The sequence below is a fragment of the Nanorana parkeri genome, unplaced genomic scaffold (assembly GCF_000935625.1).
Source record: "Nanorana parkeri isolate BGI_ZX_2015 unplaced genomic scaffold, ASM93562v1 scaffold1147, whole genome shotgun sequence".
NCBI classification, from domain to species: domain Eukaryota; kingdom Metazoa; phylum Chordata; class Amphibia; order Anura; family Dicroglossidae; genus Nanorana; species Nanorana parkeri.
This window is the reverse complement of record NW_017307415.1, coordinates 67,529-74,988: the sequence shown is the minus strand read 5'-3', so window position 1 is coordinate 74,988 and position 7,460 is coordinate 67,529. Positions and strand designations below refer to the sequence as shown.

The 7,460-nt window shown below is 42.9% G+C and overlaps 1 long non-coding RNA gene across 1 annotated transcript in view; it reads right to left on the bottom strand.

The window, feature by feature from the left end:
• LOC108796668 overlaps positions 1-7,135 on the bottom strand; it is a 12,420-nt gene extending 5,285 nt beyond the window's left edge. The window contains exons 1-2 of the long non-coding RNA XR_001941826.1: positions 7,007-7,135; positions 2,130-2,135 (exon numbers count right to left, since the gene is read on the bottom strand). This is a non-coding gene — a long non-coding RNA (uncharacterized LOC108796668). The remainder of the gene's footprint in view (positions 1-2,129; positions 2,136-7,006) is intronic.
• Positions 7,136-7,460: the final 325 nt, after the last annotated feature.

The window sequence follows — 7,460 nt, the reverse complement described above, 5'->3', positions numbered from 1 at the left end:
GGAAGGCGGGGGGGGGGGGGAATGAGTGAACACCAAGGGTGCCCTTTGGAAAAGCACCTTGTCTGCGTGCCGATGGGTACAGTGAGCCGAAGCTACGGCTGGATCCTTCGTGAATAACCCTCTAAGGGAAGGACAGATGAGAGAGATGACTTCATTAGTCTGCTGCTACTTTTTCATTGTCCAATGATGCACGGAGGGCAGAGAGGTGTCCACACTGTACTGCTTAAAGGACATTTTTATTTTTAGCGAATTTAACTTACTTCCTATCTGATGGGTATACAGAGAAATTAAAACATGACAGAGGCTTCTACACTTTTACAGTGTATCCAAAACATAAAAACTGTTTTGGCTGTCGATACAATTCCACTTTAATATATAGTATTAGGTCAAGCAAATTCTATATGTGGAAGATTTTATCTGCCTACTTTGTTCCTCCTTTCAGGATTTTCTGAACATCTTGACACAGATAAGAAAAAACCTGACCTAATAAAAACCACATCCCATCTTCAATATCAGAAGAAATGTCTACTCGTGTCTTGTGCCCACAGTAACTAATAAAAATAAATGGTATTGTTAAAATTGTCTAGAACCGCATTTAAAATCATAATTGTATGATATACATGTACATATATTTTGTAGAACAAAAATTCTATTGTGGAGAGGGAGGCATCAGCAGGAATCATCATAATTCTTATCTGTATGCCTTGCTCCCTCCAAGCACAGCACTCCAGATATAATAGTATTTGAGTGTATCTAAATCCAAAACCCAAAATACTGAACAGCCATAACATTATGCCCAATGACAGGTAAAGTGAATAACATTAATTATCTCGTTACAATGGCACCTGGAAATGGGTGGGATATATTAGGCACCAAGTGAACATTTTGTCCCTAAATTTAGATCATGCCATTGCTAACTAAGGCTTGTATCCCCATGCTGGGGAAAATAGATGAGCATATGTCCAGACTCCAGAACAGTGTATTATTGTATAGTGTGGTACAGCTATATATATCCAATTCTGTATACGTGGCACATTTAAACAAATACAAAATATATTGATATACAGGTCCAGGAATGTCAATGTTATATTAATACAGCATAGTCAAAGATAAATTAATCTTTATTTGTTATATAATCACTATTCAGTAGGTTTTTTTTGTTTTTTGTTTTTTTTACAGCAGCAGAGCCGCCGGACAATAGGAAACTATTGGGCGGAGCTAGCTGTCACTGCTGGCTCCGCACAATCGTTTGCTATTTACTTTTTACAAAATTTTCACTGTTTTTCTGTTCTGCTCGGTACCTCTGAGGGACCGAGCAGAACAGCCGAGCCGCTCGGCGGCATTCGGCTATTCACTCACTGCTGTTCGGGATCTTTAAGAATAGCCCGAACAGCAGTGAGAAGCCTGAAGTGAATAGCCGAACAGTGTTCGGCTCACTTCACTTCAGATCGGTCATTCACTCGGCTGCCCTCGGCAGCTTCGTGAATAGACCCCTAAGGTTTTTTCACTTTTCTACACAATTCCATCTGCTTCCATCCTATCCATACGCCATCTTGTGGCCTTTTTTCAAATGGCACGTTGAGATTTTACTAACAATGTCACTTCAGCATGACATTAGCATTTTGTTGTGTATTGAGCCATGTTACATATCGACGTGAACGGCGGAGCGTGAGCAATAATTTAAGGGCCATCAATCACTGATAACGCTAAACTGATGAGCAATAAAAGCTTTTAAAGCGTCGCCTATGGCCAATTTTGCATGCACGGACATTCTTAAGGCTTGACATGTTTGGTGTCTGTTTACCCGATTTGACCCAGTCTTTCATATGTTACCAAAAAATTGGATAATAAAATGTTTCATTACATAACATAGGGAAAACAGTTTTTTCTTTCAAATTTTGTGTTTTTACGTTAAACAGTAAAAAAAATTAAATACCCAGTGGCGATGATACCACCAAAAGAAAGCTCTATCTGTCCCCAAGAAATTGTACGATAATCATTTCAGTACAGCGTTGTATGACGGAATAAATGTCATTCAAAGTACCGCAGTGCTGAATACTGAAAAATGGCCTGGAAAGGAAGGGGGTTTAACACCCCAGCCAAGTAGTTACATAAAAAGTAGATAGTACTTTCCGCTAGTTCTAATAATCATAATTTTCTATTATTTTCTTTTTTTTTTTAACCAAGGTGAAGTGCATTATATATTGGAGCCTTTCAGAGACATCAGCATAATTTCAGTGGTGTGGAACTATTTTAAAATTAACGAGAACAATGTACGCATGGCAGAATGCAAACTTTGCCCTGCAAAAATATCCAGAGGTGGAACAAAGACAAGTTCTTTCAATACGAGCAATCTTATAAAGCACTTGAAAATTAAGCACAAAGCGGAATATGACGAATTTACTGCTTGAATGCCAGGCATATGAAAAGACATGTTAATGCCGGAACTGCTGAAAAACTCTCGGGAAACCCCAACATCTGAGATGCATGGGGAACCATCTGCCAAAAGACCTCGCAGTGACAAGCCAAGTACAAGTCTGGACGGTGTCTGGCTCAATTGGCGCAAATATATCTTTCAGCGCCATGCAGTAGCGTGGAAAGTGAACGATTGTTCAGCTCTGCATCACATGTACTTACTGATAGCAGGAACAGACTTCTAGCTGACCATGCAGAGATGCTTCTGTTCCTTAAAAAAAAAAAAAAACTTGCCACTGGCTTTAGAAAGATTATAGAAGTTAATTAATTCCTCCTATAATTAATTATAGGACTAGATTACACTTGACTGATAAGCTTTACAAATGCTCTCTTCACATTTCTCACTCCATAGACTTTAATGGGGTTGGAAATGTAAGGAGAGCATCGGTAAAGCTTAACAAAGAACTGTAATCTAGCCCATACTGTTGCTCCCTATGAGTACAGTGAGTGCACTGTTTACAGTACTGTTATATATTGCACCTTTGTTATTATTAATGACATGTTATTGTTTGTGTAATATTTAATTAACAAACATGTTATGAGAAATTCCGTTGAGTACAACTTTGTGACAATTTAAGCAAAGTAAACTTATTTTTTGACAGTCATGTTGTCTTTTGAGTTACAGTTCTTCATAAGATTAAGAAACTGACCTAAAATCATTATTTTGTATTGCTTTTGAAAAAATGTGATCTGCCTCTTTAAGAAAAAGTATCGGTAATTGGTATCGGCGAGTACTTGAAAAAAGTATTGGTACTCGTACTCGGTCCTAAAAAAGTGGTATCGGTGCATCCCTACTTACAACCATCACACGACTTTCGTTGTGCGATGGTTGTAAGGACATTCGAATTTCATACGATCTGCCCATCTTGGACAGGTAGATCGTACTTGCGATCATCGCAAGCCCTGCCCGCCCAGGGGAGGGCTTGCCAATGTATGTAATGCTGAGCGGGCAATGTGCGATTGCACACACCGGCCCGTGCGGCTTTTGTCTTCCGAGCACGCCACCAACCCACAGAGGTCAGCAAGAACGCACAGTGCAGAGGTCAGCAAGAACGCACAGTGCAGAGGTCAGCAAGAACGCACAGTGCAGAGGTCAGCAAGAACGCACAGTGCAGAGGTCAGCAAGAACGCACAGTGCAGAGGTCAGCAAGAACGCACAGTGCAGAGGTCAGCAAGAACGCACAGTGCAGAGGTCAGCAAGAACGCACAGTGCAGAGGTCATCAAGAACGCACAGTGCAGAGGTCATCAAGAACGCACAGTGCAGAGGTCATCAAGAACGCAGAGTACACATGGCTGACCCGATTCAGGTGCCCTTTTCTTCTCCTGGTGGGGGGGCAGAGATCTGTCCTCCATGTCCGACTTGAAGCCTCCTTTCAGGCCCCGCTCTGTCCTGCCAGCCAGCCAATTGGAGCTCTGCAGTCTTCCTCCCAGCCTATGGCAGCTAACGTGGGCATGCAGATGACGGACAGCCAGCTGAACATTCTCTCTTTTCTTCTCCTCTTTGGCTGCTGCATCTATAGCGCGGCCGAAGAGGAGAAAAGAAGGGGTAGAGCTGAAGAGGGGGAGAGCTGAACGGGTGATCGCCGCTGCCGAAGCGGCGGCAAATTCCCCCCCTCGTACTGTCGGCGGCGCCACCCCGATGAATTTCCACTCGCCCCCACGCAATTTTCACTCGCCAATTGCGAGGGGGCCAGTGGACATTTTGAGCCCTGCCATAAACAGCATTTAAACACTTTTGTTTAGCTGCCTTTTGAAGAGGAGGGACAGCAGTCAGCTATTAATGAAAAAAGACCATTTTGAAGTGTATTTTTATACAACAAAAAGACAGATAAATATTGTACTGATTCTGTACGCAGTAATTTAAAACATTTATTTGGCTGTTTTTTGAACAGGTGAGACTATGCAACACCTCAGCCTCTAAGAGGCTTTGCAAACTGGGCCACACACTGGGCCAAGTGACTTGATGTCTTCACTTCAAGTCTACCCTGCTGAAGATTAGTCTGAAAGTTTTTTGATCCATTTGGAAACCGGTATTTATTCTTGTTCAAAAATTCATTCTCTATGGCATTCAGGTTCAAAAGGACAGCATCATTTACATTAATTGACTTATTTACACGTTGTGTACTGTAATTGTTGCGATATTATTGCATTTTATATATAGTGATATCTATTAATAGCAGATAAGCAATGTGTTGCCACAGCCATCTGATGAATATATTTTTTTTATGCATTTGTTTTGTTTCCCTGTTTATTCCTCTGTTTGTGTAATAGGTAGTATAATTCATTGTTATTTACTTCCAGCCTTTCATGCTTTAAGTTAAGCTGGTCATAAATGTAAATTTCAGCCGGAGGAACTGACTGATTTTGCAATGGGTGCCCCTGTCGGCACCCTTCCATCTGGCATCCTTCAATCAGAAAAAGCACAAGGAGCCAGATGGAAAACTTTGGGGCAAACAGTGATGACAGCCACTCGTACAGAAAAAAAAAAAAAAATATACCATTACTCACATTTATTACCATTTATGCAGAATGAATGCAATACAGTACTATAAAAATTATGTTACAGGGCTTTAAATTGTATATTTTTTATATAGAAGAGCATATATTAGAGCAGGAAAGAGCAAGAAAGATAGGATTCAAAAGGAGAAACAGACAGCTATAGTGTCACCTGGTGTTCACCATTAAATATTACATTTTCCCTCATTTTAAAAAACATTGGCATACAGATGTTTAAAAAAAAAAAACACAACACACAGGGGGTTATTCACAAAAGCTGCCGAGGGCAGCCGTGTGAATAACCGACCCGAAGTGAAGTGAGCCGAACGCTGTTTGGATATTCACTTCAGGCTGGTACGGCTGATTTCAGCCGTACACCTACTGAAATCAGCCATACATCGGCTTGCTGCCGCTGGCTTCGGGTCGGCCGAACATGCTCAGCATGTTCGGCCGACCCGAAGTGCAGAAGGAGTTTGACTTAGCCGATCCAACATCTGGATTGGCTGAGCCGAACCTCCGGCATGCTACACACTGCCGTTCGGCCTATTCTCATAGATGCCGAACAGCAGTGAGTGAACAGCCGAATGCCACCGAGCGTGGAATGCATAGCTAGATTACTATTGGCTATTTCAAATTACAATATCCAATAGCAAGCTGGCTATTGCACCCACCCTCTGCTGCTGGCAATCACTAGAAGAGGACCTGATGGAGAACTTCAGGTCCCCTCTGCTGATTGACAGCAGCAGTGGGCGGGTGCAATAGCTAGTTTGCTATTGGCTATTGCAAAGAGAAATAGCCAATAGAAATGTAGCTATGGATCCTATGCTGTTTTTTTTCTGACTGAAGGCGGCCAGCGGCTCCGATGTCAGAAGAAAAAAAAAAAAAAAAAAATAGTGTTTCTCTCCCAGGCGGCTGTGAGCCGCCATCTAATAGTGGGAGACTCCCGGAGCGTCCGGGAGAGTATTGATAGATCAGCTTCCCTGGTTACCTGGTAACCAGGGATGCTGATCTGTCTCTGCAAATGGCCGGAGCCAGCCGTGAGATGGCGGCTGGCTCCGCCCAGCCGTCAGTAACAGGCTGTCGTTCGGCCAGCTTCGCCTTGGCTCAGTCGAGGCGAGGTATATGCCTTCGGCTCGACTGAGCCGCTCGGCCGACTGCCGGAACTGAAGGGGACCTGGGGCCGAAGCTAGCCAATGGATCAGCCGAAGCTACGGCTAGATCCTTCAGCAGCTTCGTGAATAGACCCCATAAAAGAAAGTTATAGCACCACATAGTGATATATCTTTTATCTCACGCTTACTAGATTTTGCAATTAGCATAATGCTGTTTTCTGGTGCTGCTCTACTTCTGGATGTGACATACACACAGGCACAGCAAGGCAAACCGTTTACATACTCCCAGTTCCTCCCTTCTCCAAGCTAGAAAATGTACAGTGGTACCCCGATTCACAGACTTAATTCGTTCCAAGATTCTGGTTGCTAACGGAACAGGTCGCGAACCAAATGAAATTTCCCCATGAGGTTCAATGTAAATAAGGTTAATCCATTCTGACCCCTACGAACGTGGTCGCGAACCGATTTTGATCACAAACAGAATCAAATTTTCCCATAAGGTTCAATGTAAATGAGGTTAATCTGTTCTGAACCATATGTAAAAAAAACATTTTTACCACAAAAATATGAAACAAAGTACAGTACAGTATAAGGAGAGTGAACACTAACTTTTCTGGAGGCAACTTCTGGCATGGAGGACAGGAAGGTGGGGAGGAGGTTATTGTTTGGAGGGAGAGTCCCCTCCACAAGGACATCGGGGGAGATCCTTCAGGGGTTTCCTCTGTTATTTGTCTCTTAGCTGCACGGTCAATTTTGGGGAAAAAATCTATCTAATGTCACTTGTTTTTTTACTGCGCTGCATAACCCACGTTATCGTTCATCAGATTCAACACTCTGTTCATCACAGTTGTGTTGGGGTGGTGCTTCTCAAAGAAATCCTGGCACTCATTCCATTTTTCCATAATGGATTTTATCACACCACTGCTAACCTCCTCCCCGTCTTCCTCTTCCTCAGTGGAATGCTCCTCAACAAGCACCTTCTGCTGCTCCATCTGGAGTTCAGCAAGTTCTTCCGTCGTCAGCTCCTCCTTATGGTCCTCTACAAGCTCCTCTATGTCCGCACCAACGAAGTCTAGACCCATACTCTTGCCCATGGACACAATCTTCTCTACTACCTGTGCATCAGACTCTTCCAAGTCAAGTTCAATGACAAATTCTGGCCACAGTTTCATCCAGGCTGAGTTTAAGTTCCGGTACGTGACATCTTCCCTGGCTTTGTCAATGAGGTTGATGCAGTGGAGGACATTTAAATGTTTCTTCCATAACTCTTTCATAGTCAAGGACGTCTCTTCAGTGACATTAAAGCACCTGGTGAAGAGCGCCTTTGTGTACAGCTTCTTGAAGTTGCAGATCACTTTGCTGGTCCATAGGCTGCA